Here is a 17,019-nt window from a genome sequence, read left to right as displayed (position 1 = left end):
CATGCTATCTGCTATGAAATCCTCATGTTGGTCTTTGTTTTATATTTTTCTTAAGATTTTATGGTTTCTATTTAATACTCTTCTATTTTTTTGATGTGCAGGATGCCCTTGATTGGGTATGGAATTTTTTTGGGATTACAGAGAAGTGTCTACTATTTCTCTTTCTTTGTTTTTTTATTATTTTCAACTTTTTTGCTATTTTTGTTTGTATCTTTTGCTATTGCTTGTTGTTCCTTTGTTTTTTTTTGACATTTGTGAGCATGGCCATGCTAATTGTAGTTTGGATTTTTTTTTTGTTTTTTTTGTTTTTTTTTATATTATATATATATATATATATATATATATATATATATTTTACCTTTGTTCATTATTTTTATTTTGGGTTCCGTGAGTGGGGAAATTAAGGCAAGCCTTTAACAACACATATTGTGGGTTTAGGGCTGATGAAGATTCAACAGATGTAATGGGCAAAAATGGAGGTATGTATGAGAGAATTCACTAGTTTGTTGCTACGTAATTTAATGGTTCCACTTTGTTTTAATTGAACTATTGCTGCTTCTTATATCATATGTGTTAATGTGAATTTATTATAGGCAATATTGTTTAAGGAAGGTAATTGGAATCTTTAAGCATAAGCAAAATTTGCTTTTCTAATTGAGTAGAGTTTGTATATATGGATGAAATAAAACAAAATTTTAAATCCATGTTATGACCATACTAGTTTTCATCTACAATTGGGGTGGCGGGGGGTACTAAGCAGTTTGTGAGTTTGTAGATATGCATGAAAGAAAACAAAAGTTTAAATCCATGTTATGACCATGGTCCATACTAGTTTTCACCTACAATTGTTAGGGGTTACTAAGCAGTTTGTGAGTTTGTAGATATGGATGAAAGAGAACAAAAGTTTAAATCCATGTTATGACCATACTAGTTTTCATCTACAATTGGAAGGGGTACTAAGCAGTTTGTGATTTTGTAGATATGGATGAAAGAAAACAAAAGTTTAAATCCATGTTATGACCATACTAGTTTTCATCTCCAATTGTTAGGGGTACTAAGTAGTTTGTGAGTTTGTAGATATGCATGAAAGAAAACAAAAGTTTAAATCCATGTTATGACCATGGTCCATACTAGTTTTCACCTACAATTGTTAGGGGTTACTAAGCAGTTTGTGAGTTTGTAGATATGGATGAAAGAGAACAAAAGTTTAAATCCATGTTATGACCATACTAGTTTTCATCTATCATATGTGTTAATGTGAATTTATTATAGGCAATATTGTTTAAGGAAGGTTATTGGAATCTTTAAGCATAAGCAAAATTTGCTTTTATAATTGAGTAGAGTTTGTATATATGGATGAAATAAAACAAAAGTTTAAATCCATGTTATGACCATACTAGTTTTCATCTCCAATTGTTAGGGGTAGTAAGTAGTTTGTGAGTTTGTAGATATGGATCTAAGAGAACAAAAGTTTAAATCCATGTTATGACCATACTAGTTTTCATCTACATACAATTGGAAGGGGGTACTAAGCAGTTTGTAGATATGGATGAAAGAAAACAAAAGTTTAAATCCATGTTATGACCATACTAGTTTTCATCTAGGACAAACTATTTAGTACTTTTTTCCTGTTCTTGTCTCGCAATTTGTTTTTCAATTTTTTTTGGGTTTTTTGCAACTCTGTAAAACGTGTTTTGCATCATGATTTGTTAACTAGGACATGGCTGAACTATATTTTTGATGGGAAAGCAATTTTTTTTTTCGTGAATACATTAACTTTAGGCATTCTATCAAACTCATCGACCTTAAGGCAAGACGTATTTTGGAAGGTCAAACCTCTTTTAAAGGTTTCTTCAATTATTTTAAATATTCAAGTTTGTCATCCCCGTTTGAAGCAAACATGAAAAATTGACACATGTTTAATTTTCTAAATTCCTATTTATTTTCAATTCACAAGTCACCATTCTTATTATTTTCAGCACGTTGATGTCAACATTTTTAGGAGGGGATGGAGTGGTATTATTTTCACCACATTGATATTAACATATTTTTTTAGAAGTGGATGGATATCGGAGTAGACTGAATTTAGAAAACATTATAAAGCATTCAAGAAGATATTAGCTAATATCTATATAATTCATTTTTGGTTTGTGGGCTAAACTTTCACATTTGTAAGTCTTTGTTTTTTTTGTTCAATTTGGTATATTGTTGGGGATGCATATTGTGATCAGTCCAAATGTTGTATCTAATACAAGTTACAACCTTTTGATGATTAGTTATATGTACTTCCTTGTGTAGACTATTGCGACTGCATGTATGTTGCTTTTTGGCAAGGTAGAAGAAACTTATGTGCTTCCTTGAGATGTCACAATGCTGGCGTAGGACATTCAGTAAAAGAGGAACCCAACTGCTGCTGAATGTAGTAGAGAAAAGGTACGGTTTAGAACAGTGTAGAACTTAATGTTTCAGCATGTTTTGTCTTCTTTTGTTAATGAAATTTAAGGAGCTAACATTTTGGATGTATTTCATGGATTCATTGTTTGTGTATCATTCTTAGTTGTGTTTATGCAACTTGCTTTATGATATTTAAATTTGGTTTTCTAGAGTGCTATGGATAATAGCAATTGGTGGTACTAATGGCATAGTAGGTGGTTCTTTCCACACTGGCCTTTGCTTTTATTGCACAACATACATACAAATATCTTGTTTATGCAATCAAGAGTTTTAATGTTGCAGAAAATTCTTTAGTACAAGTAACATGGAATTTTGTGAATAATGGGTGAGTGTTCTAGTCCCTTATCCTTGTTCTTCAATATTTTATGCTTTTTGGATTGCATGTAGCTCTGGATTTTCAACAAGACTAGAAAATTGCTTTATGTGTTATAGGGGTTACAACTCTCTACCTCCAGTGCAGGCCTTTACATATTGCTGTTGGAGCTATCTCTCTTGCTGTTAACTTTTTGAAGGTTAAACAACCATTAGATGGAGAGAGGCCTTTGTGGGAGGATTTTGATGTGACTCCTCACCAGCGTGAGGGTTAGCATATTTTCTTTGATATAATTTGGTGTTTTTGCAGATTGTTCAGATTTATAATATGCTCAAACTTTGCATAATGTCATCATATTTAAAAATGTTCTTTGATTGCGCATACACAGTAATTGTTGTTAGGCGAGATATATTTGGAAACAGGGGATTGGAAATTGTAAGTGACATGTAGGCATCTACCCACTACAATTGTTAATTTCTGTGCTAATTTTTGTGCAACCGAATGCTGGATCTATATGAACAAACCAATTCAACATCCACTTCAAATGACATCAACTCTCCTCAAGGTGTGGATAATAAATTAAACTCTTCATATAAGAATATTATACAAGTTTAGTTGTGTGAAAAGACCATATCAAAAGCGATTATTGCAGTAAACATCCACCATTTATTTAATAGAGATATTTTCTCCACCTCGAGTTTGATGATATTGCAGGTTAGACACCAAATATAAGTCCATGTAATGTCAAGGCTGCAGGTGATACTATGCTTGGGCATGTAAATCAAGGTTCACCAATTCCAATATCTGTTACAAACTGATAAAAAAATAGCACATTTGAAACAATAAAGGACTCAACTCAGCTACTGAGAGTGAACTAAAATCAATGGTAAGTTCAGGTAAAAGGAGAAATATGGATATACAAGAGCATTTTGTCAATACAAATTCTGGTCTTATTTGTGTTCATTTAAATTAAAGGCATCTGAATTTATTTGTTGTTTATTTAATAATTAAGTGCAATGAAATGTAGGGAAAGTGACATGGAGGATTATTGATGAAACAATTGAAATATCTATTTGAGAAACACTATATTATAGTGGAGAGGTAGTGGTAGAGGTAAGTTCTCTTTTGGTGCAAAATCCATGCTATCTGCTATGAAATCCTCATGTTGGTCTTTGTTTTATATTTTTCATAAAATTTTATGGTCTCTATTTAATACTATTCTATTTTTTTGATGTGCAGGATGCCCTTGATTGGCTATGGATTTTTTTTGGGATTACAAAGAAGTGTCTACTATTTCTCTCTCTTTGTTTTTTTTTTTATTATTTTCAAATTTTTTTGCTATTTTTTTTTGTATCTTTTGCTATTGCTTGTTCCTTTGTTTTTTTATTTTTTTTTATTTTACAGCTATGGCTGTTATTTTTTTACATTTGTGAGCATGGCCATGCTAAATTGTAGTTTGGATTTTTGCTTTTCATTTTTTTTTGGTTTATATATATATATATTTTTTTAACCTTTGTTCATGATTTTTGTTTTGGGTTTCGTGAGTGGGGAAATTAAGGCAAGCCTTAACAACACATATTGTGGGTTTAGGGCTGATGAAGATTCAACAGATGTAATGGGCAAAGATGGAGGTATGTATGAGAGAATTCACTAGTTTGTTGCTACATAATTTAATTGTTCTACTTTGTTTTAATTGAACTCTTGCTGCTTCTTATATCATGTGTTAATGTGAATTTATTATAGGCAATATAGGTAAAGGAAGGTATTTGGAATCTTTAAGCACAAGCAAAACTTGCTTTTCTAATTGATTAGAGTTTGTATATATGGATGAAATAAAACAAAAGTTTAAATCCATGTCATGACCATACTAGTTTTCATCTACAATTGGGAGGGGTACTAAGCAATTTGTGAGTTTGTAGATATGGATGAAAGAAACAAAAGTCATCTACAATTGGGAGGGGTACTAAGCAATTTGTGAGTTTGTAGATATGGATGAAAGAAAACAAAAGTTTAAATCCGTGTTGTGACCATACTGTTTTCCTCCACAATTGTTAGGGGTATGAAGCAGTTTGTGAGTTTGTAGATATAGATGAAAGAGAACAAAAGTTTAAATCCATGTTATGACCATACTAGTTTTCATCTACAATTGGGAGGGTTACTAAGCAGTTTGTGAGTTTGTAGATATGGATGAAAGAGACAAAGTTTAAATCTATGTTCTGACCATACTAGTTTTCATCTACAATTGACAGGGGTACTAGCAGTTTGTGAGTTTGTAGATATGGATGAAAGAGAACAAAAGTTTGAGTCCATGTTATGACCATACTAGTTTTCATCTACAATTGGAAGGGGTACTAAGCAGTTTGTAGATATGGATGAAAGAAAAAAAAAGGTTAAATCCATGTTATGGCCATACTAGTTTTCATCCACAATTGGGAGGGGTACTAACTTTTAAACAGTTTGTCTCACTAGAGAGTGTGGGTTTCTTACGTGTATTCCAATCTCAACATTTTCATTACATCATGACACGTTTTTCTTCTCAGCTCCATAATATCTACAACTTTCTATATGGTTGCTTCATGTTTTTAGGAAGGAGCCAAGAGCATCATGGACTTCTTACATCATTCTATCATAGAGAAATGCACGTTTGACAGAAATTTACCATGGCTAGGCAATATAACGAACATAAAAATATTGGCCTCCTAAAAGGCTAGGAAAGAGTGCATTCAACTTTGGTACATGTAGGGTTTGTGGAGGGGTCTGGTTTCAACCTCACGCCAACAGCTCCCTTTAGCCTTATCCTACATTTAGTTTTCTGCCATTCTTCAATCAACTTTAGTTGGGCCTTAATTCACACACTAACCTATTTGGAGACGAAGCCTCATTCCTCATTCTAAATACATGTTTTTGCCATTCTTCAATCAACTCTAGTTGGGCCTTAACTCCACACTTAGTTTTCTGCCATTCTTCAATCAACTTGTTGGGGCGTAATTCACACACTATCCTATTTTGGACGAAGCCTCATGCCTCATTCTAAATACATGTTTTTTCCATTTTTCAATCAACTTTCGTTGGGCCTTAACTCCACACACTAACATAGAAAACCTAGCCTCATAAAACCTAGGAACATAGACCAGCTAAAACTAAATAGGGTTTTGATAGACTCCTATGAAGAAGTGGTCCAAACAGGCCAAAGAAACCTTCTTCAGCATATATTTTGTTCCCCCAAGGACAATGGACTCAAGTGGGTCTTATTAGCAAACAATGGCCGATCTTGAAGGAAACCAAATGGAAACCAAATGCTAATTGTTTTTATTCTAAAGGGAATTAAGTTATTAACCAAAAAGTTTTTTGAGAGTGGTGCCCTTATGCTTGCTCGTTGTCTTTCTTACAATATTAGGCTTGAAGGGAATTTAGATTCCTTAAAAACTTCAGTACTCCATCATATTATCACATGCACATAGAAAAAATCAAAATGCATTTCCCCAATGTCATATAATGCTCTAGTCTATTGTAAACCGAACAAAATATTTGATGCCCTTCTGATTTACTTCTATAAGAAAGACATTGATTTCTATTATATGAATGCTTCCCATGTTTTTTTTTAAGAATGTTCATTTTAATTATATGCTCCAATTCACTATGTTATATCACCAATTGGTGAAATATGAGAATCCAAATATGATTTTCAAGGATATGGGAGCTTTTATAAGAACTAAATGGAAAGCAATGGAAAGCATTGACCATAGAAAACAAATCATGTGAAGAGAAACAAGATGAAAAGAAAGCACACACTGGTGGTAAACTATGGAACTGTGAAGACTTTATTCACTATGTTCTATATTTTTACATTAGGTTTCAAGGGCTCGCAAATTAGACTTTTGAAGATTTTGGGGCTACATAAACATGAGACTATAGAACTGAAGCTTCTCTAAAACTAACAGAAACACAGGTCCACATTTAAGCTTTTGGAACAATATATGTGCTTTCTCTTCCTGTAAAGACTTAAAAATATAAATGAATATTGTCATTTGATGCAATTATTTTTGAAAATAGAAATGAATTATTGTTATATCTTGCCATGTGTAGGATGAGGATTTGTTCTGTAGCAACCAATGCTTTGTCCAAACTTTTATTGCTTGGAGGATTGGGGCCTTGGTTCCTTGGACCGTAAATGTTCCACTGCATGCAGTTCGGGCAGGAGATCAAAGACAGGGATGCTACGTACCTCACCTCTTGCCATCATTGGTCACCCTCCCCATATACCACTGCTATCTTTAGCCCTGTCCATTTATCATACTCATTGTGCCTTTGTATCTCTGGATTCATTGAAGCAGCAATAAAGGGCAACCTGACAAGCGAATTGAAACATGTTAAATGTATGATCTCTTCCGTTTCGGTGCTGATCTAACTATACTGGGAAATCTAAGCCCCAGGTTTTGCCTCAATTTTGTATGGCAGCAAGCATTTGTGACTCTTATTTTGGTTGCTAAGCTTTGTACATTTCAGAAGTTATATTTATCCATGATACCAAGGTTTGTGCTAAGCTAGCCCACTTGTTTATTTTTTTACCATTGTTAGTTTGTTTGCTTTCATATATTTATGTTTCTGAGTTTTCACTTATTCATGGTGCACAGGCTGTCAACAATTTGATGGGAATGGAGTTGCAGACAGTTGTGCCAGGGCAGCATGGAAACTTTGACAAAATGGAGACCTGTAGAAAAACAACAGTCAATGATTTTCTACAATCAACGAGGCAAAGTAAGATAAGTGGTAGGAACAAGAGTCGGGATGGTGCAGTAAAACGACCACTGCAAGGCCATGAGCGAGGTTGTGCCTCAAGAAGGAAGAAATAAATTTGCAGTGAACATGAAATACATAGATTGGATGCTAAATACACAAGTTTCTGTTAGCATATCTACATTCAAAGGTAGTAATTACAGACCTATTTTTGTATGGTGACATTTTTTATTTGTTTATGGTTAGTTTAATTCTTTTCATATATTTATTTTTCCAAGTTTGTGCTTGTTCATTGCGCACAGGTTGTTGCTATTAGGCAATTTGATTGGAATAGAGGGCAAGGAAACAGAGAATTGTGCCAGAACATCATGGAAATGCATGGGAACTTTGACAAACTCAAGACTTGAAAATGACAATCAATGATGCAAATTAAGATGAGTGGTAGGAAGAAGAGTTGGGACTGTGCAGTAAACCGTCACTGCAAGTCCTCGCAAATTAGACTTTTGAAGAGGGCCATGGAAACATGATACTAAAGCCCTGAAGGCTGAAGCTTCTCTAAAACTAACAGAAGCACAAGCAAAGGTCAACAATTAAGCTTTTGGAACAATATATGTGCTTTATGTTCCTGTTAAGATATAAAAATATATTGTCATTTGTTGCAATTATTTTTGAAAAGAGAAATGAATTATTGTTATATCTTGCCATGTGTAGGACCAGGCTTTGTTCTTGTCCTAACCAATGCTTTGTCCAAACTTTAATTGCTTTGGAGGCTTTGGGCCTTAGTTCCTTATATCTTGTTCCTTTGACCGTAAATGTTCCACTGCCTGCATGTCAGGCAGGAGATCAAAGACAGGGATACTACCTACTTCACCTCTCCCCATCATTGGTCACCCTCCCCATATACCATTGCTATCTTTAGCCCCGTCTATTGGTCATACTCACTCTACCTTTGTATTTCTGGATTCATTGAATCGATACTAAAGGGCAACCTGACAAGCAAATTGAACCATGTTGAACGTATGACCTCTTCAATTTCGGGCTGATCTAACTATATCGGGGATTCTAAGCCCCCAAGTTTGCCTCAATTTTGTGTGTGGTTGCTAAGCTTTGTACTTCTCAGAAGTTATATTTATCCATGATACTAAGGTTTGTGGTAAGCTATCCCAGTGTTTTATATTTTTACCCTTGTTAGTTTAATTGCTTTTATATATTTATGTTTGTAAATTTGTGCGTATTCATTGTGTACAGGCTGTCGACAACTTGACGGGAATGGAGTTGCAGAGAGTTGTACCAGGGCAGCGTGGAAACTTTGGAAACTTTGACAAACTCGATACCTGTAGAAAAAAAAACCAACAATGACGCAAACTAAGATAAGTGGTGGGAAGAGGAGTTAGGATGGTGCAGTAAAACCATCACTGGACATGATCAAGGTTGATCCTCAAGAAAGAAGAAAGAAAATTTGCAGTGAACTTGAAATACACATGGTAAAAGGGCTGAGAGGAAAAAATGGATTGGATGCTAAATACAAATAAAGCTTTTGCTAGCATATCTCCATTCAAAGGTAGTAATTACAAACCTATTTTTCTATGGTGACATTTTTTATTTGTTTAGGATTTTTTGGTTGGCTGACCCTCGAGGATTTGAACATTGTTTACATAATACTTCTATGGCGATAGGCAATTGATCTGAGCTATTGTTTATGGTTAGTTTAGTTCTTTTCATATATTTATTTTTCCAAGTTTGTGCTTATTCATTATGCACAGGCTGTCGCTATTAAGCAACTTGATGGGAATGGAGGGCAAGGAAACACAGAGAATTGTTCCAGAGCAGCATGGAAATGGATTGGAACTTTGACAAACTCAAGACTTGTAGAAAAACAACAATCAATGATGGGAATGGAGGGCAAGGGAACACAGAATTGTTCCAAAGCAGCATGTTGCTTAATGGGAATGGAGGGCAAGGAAACACAGAGAATTGTTCCAGAGCAGCATGGAATGGATTGGAACTTCGACAAACTCAAGACTAGTAGAAAAACAACAATCAATGATGGGAATGGAGGGCAAGGGAACACAGAGAATTGTTCCAAAGCAGCATGGGAATGGATGGGAACTTTGACAGACTCAAGACTTGTAGTAAAACAACTATCAATGATGCAAATTAAGATAAGTGGTAGGAAGAGGAGTTGGGACGGTGCAGTAAACTGTCACTGCAAGGCCATGATCAAGGTCGAGCCTCAAGAAAGAAAAAGCCATGATTAAGGTTGATCCTCAAGAAAGAAAATTTGCTCTGAAGCATGAAATACACCGATAGACTGACTAAAAGTGTTGGGAGGAAAAGTGTCTGTTATCTTATTATCTCCATTCAAAAGTAATACTTGGTAAGTGTTGTCTGCCACAATAGTCCAAAACACTAATATAGGCGTGAATTAAGCAAAGGAGCTTTAAAAAGATGGCATAGATGTCTTTTTGGGCTGTTCTTAGAAATCGAAGGACATCATAGTACAGGGTTATCATCAATCACAAACTCTGGGGATTCTCAGTCTTCACATCCCTCATTCAGTTCTAGTGGCATCATCATATTCAGGTCTAATGATTCAACTTAAGTCAGAAATCGAAGGACATCAGGTCTAATGATTCAACTTAAGTCAGAAATCGAAGGACATCATAGCAATGTTTTTTGGGCTGTTCCTATCAAATCAGATTTGCAAGCCCACGTCATTGCAAGCCCACTTCAGAAATTGAAGGACATAGCAGAAGTTTATCATCAATCACAAACAAACTCTGAGGATCCTCATCGTCTTCCCATCTCTCATTCGGTTCTAGTGGCATCAACATATTCAAGTGTAACAATTCTTATTCAAGTCTAACAGTTCTTGGATCCAATGTTTAGCCTGTAAATACAATATTGCCCCCCAATAGACTGGTTTTCTTTCCCAATTAGTTTTTATGTTGGACAGCAATTTGGATATTGTAAATTGCACCATAAACCACATATTTATTTTGGGCCCAGCACTGTGTACCCTTTGTGATAATACAAGTAATGTTCCTGTACTTTGAAATTAGTTTCTATACTGGTCAGCAATTTGGATATTATAAATTGCACCATAAACCACATATTTATGTTGGGCCCAGCACTGTGCCCTTCGTGCTAATACAAATGTTGGGCCCAGGACTGTTTGCCCTTTGTGCTAATACAAGTAATGTTCCTGTACTTCAAAATCAGTTTCTATGCTGGTCAGGAATTTGGATATTGTAAATTGCACCATAAACCATATATTTATGTTGGGCCCAGCACTGTGTGCCCTTCGTGCTAACACAAATATAGCAAATAATGTTTCTGTACTACAAAATTAATACATTGAGCAAATAATGTTTCTGTACTTTAAAATTAATACATTGTGCCATAAATGAACCAATAATAGCCCTACAGTGGACTTCTTTAACAAGTTTTGGTTCGTAACTTAATATTTTTTGTAAACAATAACCCTTTAATTTTCCTGATTGCACCCGCAGCCTTGTGAGACAGCCAGTTGTAAGAAGACCCTGAGAAGTATTGCCTCTTTCAATGTGCATTTGTATTTATAGCTAGATTTCCATTGATTTCTTTCATTGTTCTTGAACTATGAATCCAAGATGATGAATGCATTCTTCTGATTTCAAACTTGCCCCCTTCAATGGCACATAGGTCATTTGTATTGCAAAGTTTGGAAGTCCTAATCTGCCAATTGAGACATTTGTTGTAGTCAAAGTAAAATGAAATTGAAAGTGTCTCAATCTGACTAACTACAAATTCCACAGTATCCTGGTCTTTGTGCTCTTTTTAATGTGTGCTTGTAGTTATAGGTAGATTTTCATTGATTTTTTCCATTGTTCCTGGACTATGAAATCAAGATGACGAATACTTTCCTCTGATTTCAAACCGCCCCGTCAATGGTACAAATGTCATTTGTATCAATAATAGTAGTTTCAGAGTCTGGAAGTCCTAACCTTCCAATGGAAGCATTTGTTGTAGTTAAAGTAAAATGAAATGCCAATTTCACTCTTGAATGGTACAAATGTCATTTGTATCAATGAGATAGTAATTGCAAAGTCTGGAAGTCCTAATCTGACAATGGAAGCATTTGTTGTAGTCAAAGTAAAACGAAATGCCAATCTCACTCTTGAAAGTAGTGTAGTCTGATTAATTACAAATTCCACATTATCCAGTCTTTGCGCTCTTTCATGGGTCTCGAAGTATCACTGTATTTGTTGTTGTATTCCTTTTACAAATTCCACATTAAGCGACACTAATTCATGGCTAACTAGCTCATTCTACTACTAAGATAAATTCTCTAAGACAATCTCGACCGAAGTCACCACTTTTTACCTCTGAAAATGTTTGATTCCTCTTAGATTGAAATAAAGAAAACTGAACTGAGCACCACTTGAATTACTGTGAATGTTAACCATTTGTATCAACTAGATAACCTCATACTACTACTATTGATTGTACAACTAGGAACTACATCAGACATAGCAACAAAGACAAAAGATCAGTCATGTTGCCTAGTCCCATTTACTCATTGATTACCATTTCTATTCTGACCTTTGTTGACAATTATTTGATTCCCTTCTCAACTCGCTAATAATAAAAATCTACCATGCCATGTAAATGAAGTTTATATATCTACCATGTCTCACAAATGAAGTCTATATCTCTCTTCGGTTGAATGGGAATACTTAACAAACTAAGAAACTCAATATGATCTTAAAACTTTTTATTTAAGAACTTGGGGAGGTTGTGGTTGACAGACTTGATGTTGTACTCAATGGTTGAGGGAAAGTGCTCAGGAACCAGATAAGGGCAGTGGAGTGGTTTACTATAATGGACAAAGTGATAGAAAAACAATGGTAGGAAATCCAGTTTTTGTAGGAATAACTAGCGACACAAAGGGCAGTGTCACAAGAAAAAAAATTGGATAGTGGCAATGAAGGAGAAATTGTTGGGATAGACAATTTGGTTGTTGCAAGATCAACTAATAGCACAGAGAATCCAACTATTGCAAGACCAACTATTGGCACTGAGGGAAGCTTTTGACTAGCAAATTTTGGGTTTGGCTAGTCAAAATTTTGACCTGAGGATGAATTGGAATCCCCTTCAGCAATAGATAATATGGCGTGCAAAAGATGAAAGTATGGAAAGTGATTCAAGTTAAAGAGAGAATAGAGTTGCCTCTAGTGAAACTCAAAGGGACGTCAATCTTTATTTTGGCTATTAAAGGTGTTTTTTGGCTTATAACAGTGTGTTTTTTTACTTATATGTTGGTCTAGTAGAGGAAAACACTATGTCCATATATATTCTAGAAATAGGATGCAGGAAAATAGGATTAGTGGAAATGACTTGAATATGTAATCATAAGGGCTGCAGGAAAATAGGATTAATGGAAATGACATGAATATGTATTCATATTTTCATAATTGGAACACTGTTTTTATGTATTTTTAATTTGAATATTAACATTGTATATACAATTATTATTGATTTTTCATTTAAAAAATTTAAATTGATGAGTTGGTAGATGAATTTAGATTTTTGTAATTAAAATGATTTTTTTTTTAAGATGTTAGATTGATTGATGGGTTTGGTAGATTAATGAATTTTTTACTTTTTAGGATTTGATATTTGTAAGGTTAAAATGGATTATGGATTTATTGTAATTTAAACTGGAACAAACTTTAAAGTAGCTTAGACCAAAAAAAAAATTAAAAGTAATTTAAACTGGAAAAAAAATCATTTCTTTATAATTCAAGGATGGATCTGTATTGTGGAAAAAAAAATCATTTCATTTGTAGTAGAATGATTTAACTACAACATATATTCATACTTATAAGGTTTTTTTCTTGAACCGAACCACAATGTTGACTACATTGTAATCTATGATTCAATATATGTGTGTGTGCGCGCGCAATTTGATTCAATTGTAATCTGCAATTATTTTCCACTTCAAAATAAATGTATTCATTCATAATACTCTAATTACAATTCTGAGAAAATTGTAAGATTTTAGCACTCGGGAGTACAACTATGTATAAATTTTAGAGAGACAAATAAAATCATTCAATAAAGAATTTATCATGTCACAACTTTTCAATCCAAAGCAAAAGCATTTATTCATAATACTTAAAAGTTTGATCACAATTATCAGAGAAATGTAAGATTGTGAAACTAGAGGATAGTGTTTATGTATAAGTCAATCAGTGTATCATGTGGAATTTCTTATCCAAAGCAAAGGCATTCATTCATAATACCCAAAATTTCTATCACAATTCTAAAAAAATGTATAATTTTGGATAAAACCTGAACTTTAAAACACAGGTTATCATGTGGAATTTGTGATATATTAAACCATTGACATAAGACAACCACAATGCATGCATTCATACTACCTATAATACCTGAAATGTCGATGACCGAGAGGCAGTACCATGCATAAGTCAATTATATAATAATTTAAGGCAAAAACTAAAGCCTTTCAAAATAAAGTTTATCATGCAATATTTGCAATATGTTAAATCTCTAAGAAAACATGATTACAATTTACAAATTGTATCAATTAATTCATCTATCAATCATATTTAAAAAGAGTCTATTTTAATATGTTTTTCTTTATTGGCATTTTTTTATGTAATTAGTTTATTAGAAAGTGAGTCTTTCTACCCATATATAGTTGAAACTAATTATTTAATCTATATAATAAACTTTCTCATTTGCAACATGCCTTGGGTGAATTGTTCAATTAAGTAAACTCTTTCCATATTTCTCAACACGCACAAGCATTGATACATGAAAGTCATTCGTGCACATTCATAAAATTTTCATATTTGTGGAAAATAAGTCATTATATATATATTATCATTTCAATTTTTCAAAGTTTAAAATTCAACATTTGATGTGTTACTAAATTTTATATATATCTTCTTCATATACACTTTCAAACTTATCATGCATATATCTTGAATTATTCATCTAAATAAAATGATTTTCATGCTTTGAACATCTTTCCGTTTCTTCCATGTTTTTAGTGTGCAACCCTAGCATATTGCTTGTTTAGCATAGTATTATAATTTTTTTTCCTAAATAATTTAACTCCAAATTCTAATTACCCTTGAGTGGTGGTTTCACCAACAATAACATAAATAACATAATATTATAGTTTATTTTTCCCTAAATGATTTAACGCAAAATTTAATTATCCTTAAGTGGTGGTTTCACCAACAATAACAACAAAATAAATTGAAAACTAGAGTTTAAACTATCTTTATGAGCACTATTATATTGGAACAATTTGGATCAATAATGTGAACATGCAAAGTTTATTCATAGAAAATTTTAGATGGTGATGTTATTGTTCAACATGTTTTAAATGTTTAAGCTTAGCATATTGTTTGTTTAACATGGTATTATAGTTATTTTTAAATATTAACAAGAAACGAATGAAAATTAAAAATTTCTTATAGTTAAAATATTTTATTAGTTTGTTATTCAAAATCTACATAAATCTATTTTAATTCTAAATCTATCAAGAGCAAAAAAAAAATCAAATCTCATGGGCACAAAAGTTTCATCAAATTTTATAAATAAATTTACACATCTCTTGATAGAGCTACATTTAAAATTGATCTATAAATATACTAATTTAAAAATAAATTTCATATTTTAACTATTCTTATTTTAATTATTAAAAAATATTTCTAAATCAAAATTCTAATTTTGTAAAAAAAAAAAAAAATTAAATTTCTACAACCAATCATAATATTGTTTTTTCCCTTTTTTTTTTTCCCGAAAACTTGTTCTCCTGGTATTTGCTTCTTGAAAAGAAGCAATATGTTATCCAGTATACACCACTTTCATATTAGCAAGTCGTTGGAGCATAAATACATATTTTATATTCCCAAAAAACTAAATAAATAAAGAGAAATTGTATGTTTCTAGTGATGTGCAAACACCAATTCATGATTGTCCCAGCAACCTGAGACACAGCGACTGATCATAATTTCGCTGATTTCATGGTATAAATTTATAAATACAGGAGGAATATTTTCTAAAAATTTGAAGCTGCATGTGGCTCTAAACGCAACCTTTTCATTCTGTATTTAATCCTCACAACATTACCCACGTTTATGCAAAATCTTAAACAGCGACTGCCAGGGCCCTTTTAGAGTCTGAAAGCTCCTCACATTGAAAATAGCCGCTCTTTGCCTTTGAGAATGGCGACTGAAAACTGCACACCTTTTGGTGTGAACGTCAACGACTGAATCTGGACTTCAAATCGCCTTTTCCGCCTGAAAATGAGAAACAAGAAGCTGCACACCGATGCGTATCATGTTTAATGTTATGTAAAACCCTTCGGAGGAAACTAAATTTCTTTTCAAGGTAAAAGTAGAGAAATTTTCTACAAACGCTAAATTCTGACCATCCAAATCCTGACTAACGCGACTGAATCTGGACATCAGATAGCCTTTTGCGCCTGAAAATGGGAAATAAGAAACGAGAAGTTGCACACTATTTTTAATGTTATGAAAAACTCTCTTGAATTTCTTTTGAAGGTAAAAATAAAGATTTTCTGTAAATGCTCCTGTATGAATGTGAAGAATTATGTACAAGTGATCGAGCGTTGGGAGAAGATGGCACTCGGCACCGATCAATCAAGAGCGCGTCGGTTTCGATTTTGGATATAACCCACATTCAACCACCGACATGCTAAATATCAGTATTTCAGTATTTGTAAAAGAAAACAGAGAAAGATCCAACCGCATGCGAAGTGGTGGCCTTTGAGCGCCCAGATCGCGCCAAGTGACAGCCTTTCAGTGACCAGATCTGGGTCGTCCAGAATGCGGCAAGTGGCAGCTTCGTAGCGGTAGATCTAGGTCGTCCAGATTGTGCCAAGTGGCAGACGTCCATCCAATTGCATTTAATCATGACAAGTGGCAGGCATCCAATGGCGAGAACTGGGCCGGTTTAGATCGCACAAGTGGCAGGCCATCCAGATCGGGCCAAGTGGCAGCCTCTCAGTCGCCAGATCTAGGCCATCCAGATCATGCCAAGTGGCAGATTCTTAGCTGCATATCTGGGCCGTCCAAATCGCGACAAGTGGCAGCCTCTAAGACGCCAGATCTGCGTCGTCCAAATCGTGACAAGTGGCAGCATATGATGCACAGATCTGGGCCGTCCAAATTGTGACAAGTGGCAACCTCTCAGAGGCAGATCTGGGCCGTCCAGATCGTGACAAGTGGAATCATCTAATGTCCAGATCGTGACAAGTGGAATCATCTAATGTCCAGATCCGCACCGTTCAGATAGCGACAAGTGGCAGCCTCTCAGAGCCTAGGTCTGGGCCGTTCGGATCGCGACAAGTGGCAGCCTCTCAGAGCCTAGGTCTGGGCCGTTCGGATCGCGACAAGTGGCAGCCTCTCAGAGCCTAGATCTGGGCCGTTCAAATCGCGACAAGTGGCAGCCTCTCGGAAGACCAGATCCGC

General features: G+C 34.3%; 2 long non-coding RNA genes across 8 annotated transcripts; one reads left to right on the top strand and one right to left on the bottom strand.

Annotated features, from left to right (window-relative positions):
* The first annotated feature begins 333 nt into the window (after window positions 1-333).
* LOC149240269 (uncharacterized) lies at window positions 334-10,392 on the top strand. 7 transcript variants are annotated; one of them, XR_016246507.1, is made up of 9 exons: window positions 334-479; window positions 2,299-3,653; window positions 3,795-3,880; window positions 4,007-4,398; window positions 6,854-7,299; window positions 7,402-7,694; window positions 7,807-8,086; window positions 8,753-9,065; window positions 9,268-10,392. It is a non-coding gene; the product is annotated as an uncharacterized LOC149240269 (long non-coding RNA). The 7 variants fall into 7 exon arrangements; XR_016246506.1 differs by lacking the exon at window positions 334-479 and adding an exon at window positions 8,216-8,650 and having other exon boundaries at window positions 495-3,653; XR_016246508.1 differs by lacking the exon at window positions 334-479 and adding an exon at window positions 8,216-8,657 and having other exon boundaries at window positions 495-3,653.
* Window positions 10,393-15,795: 5,403 nt separating this feature from the next.
* LOC149240268 (uncharacterized) lies at window positions 15,796-16,490 on the bottom strand. The gene is made up of 2 exons (XR_016245514.1): window positions 15,957-16,490; window positions 15,796-15,846 (listed from the first exon to the last, which is right to left on the bottom strand). It is a non-coding gene; the product is annotated as an uncharacterized LOC149240268 (long non-coding RNA).
* Window positions 16,491-17,019: the final 529 nt, after the last annotated feature.

The sequence above is a fragment of the Pinus tabuliformis genome, chromosome 8 (genome assembly GCF_031772625.1).
Source record: "Pinus tabuliformis cultivar Carrire ecotype Pingquan chromosome 8, CPIR1, whole genome shotgun sequence".
NCBI classification, from domain to species: Eukaryota; Viridiplantae; Streptophyta; class Pinopsida; order Pinales; family Pinaceae; genus Pinus; species Pinus tabuliformis.
The sequence above is the reverse complement of the archived record's forward strand: the minus strand, read 5'-3'. Positions and strand labels throughout refer to the sequence as shown.